The sequence below is a fragment of the Suncus etruscus genome, chromosome 4 (genome assembly GCF_024139225.1).
Source record: "Suncus etruscus isolate mSunEtr1 chromosome 4, mSunEtr1.pri.cur, whole genome shotgun sequence".
Lineage (NCBI taxonomy): Eukaryota > Metazoa > Chordata > Mammalia > Eulipotyphla > Soricidae > Suncus > Suncus etruscus.
This window is the reverse complement of record NC_064851.1, coordinates 43,231,948-43,232,834: the sequence shown is the minus strand read 5'-3', so window position 1 is coordinate 43,232,834 and position 887 is coordinate 43,231,948. Positions and strand designations below refer to the sequence as shown.

Genomic DNA, 887 nt, shown 5'->3' with positions numbered 1-887 from the left:
TTAAACACAATAGCATGAATTATGATTATTAAAGGTATAAAAAACTGATTTTAAAAATACAAACAACTGTTTTTACTATGAAGACTTTAAGTGAATAATTTGTAAAAAATATTATATACCAAATTAACTAAATGCTTAGATTATTATAAAATATAGTTAAAGACATCTGATACATTTACACACTTAGAACTTAAGACTAAAATTATATTTAATACTAGTTAATTTGCTTATAAAGTTTAGTTACTTTTATATATTCTTATAAAATTATATATAATATATTTTTTCATTTATATTATTTTTTCACTGCGACACAAATATACAGATTTGTATAATGTGCTGATATTTTGAATGCACTTAAAATAATAGTTTTTTTAATGCAGAAATAAAGAACAACCATTGCTGTAGCACAAAGTTAAAACTAAGGGTACTATAAAGCACACCTAGGTGTTCACTGTGCATTAAATTAACTATATTGTTTAAAAAGGCTAACCACATTATTTTTCACATAATTTTGTAAATACTTTAAAAATTAAAATAAAATTTTTAATAGAAATATAAGATTTAAATTTAACACTTTTGTGTTCGTTTGGATTTTAAAACACAAAGAAGTTTTTCTTTTACCAATATTTTGTTATCTGTAAAGTGACAGAATTATGACCTTGCTTTAAAATTTTCTGAGAGGCATGAAAAAAAAATTTATTGCCTTTATCTTTCTGTTGCTTTTTAATGTTTTAATAATTACTTTACACTACTTAATGCACTAAACCTAATAACACATATTTGACGAAGTGTAGGGCTGACAAGGTGAAGCAGAGTTTTTCACTGATAACTTGGGGAGGGGCTAGCACAGTTAACAGCAGGAAGGTTAGAGGCAAATTATTTACAGT

The 887-nt window shown here is 24.4% G+C and overlaps 1 non-coding gene across 1 annotated transcript; it reads right to left on the bottom strand.

Annotated features, from left to right (window-relative positions):
- Positions 1-329: 329 nt before the first annotated feature.
- LOC126007739 (small nucleolar RNA SNORA22) lies at positions 330-459 on the bottom strand. The gene has a single exon (XR_007495228.1). It is a non-coding gene; the product is annotated as a small nucleolar RNA SNORA22 (small nucleolar RNA).
- Between the last annotated feature and the right edge of the window lie 428 nt (positions 460-887).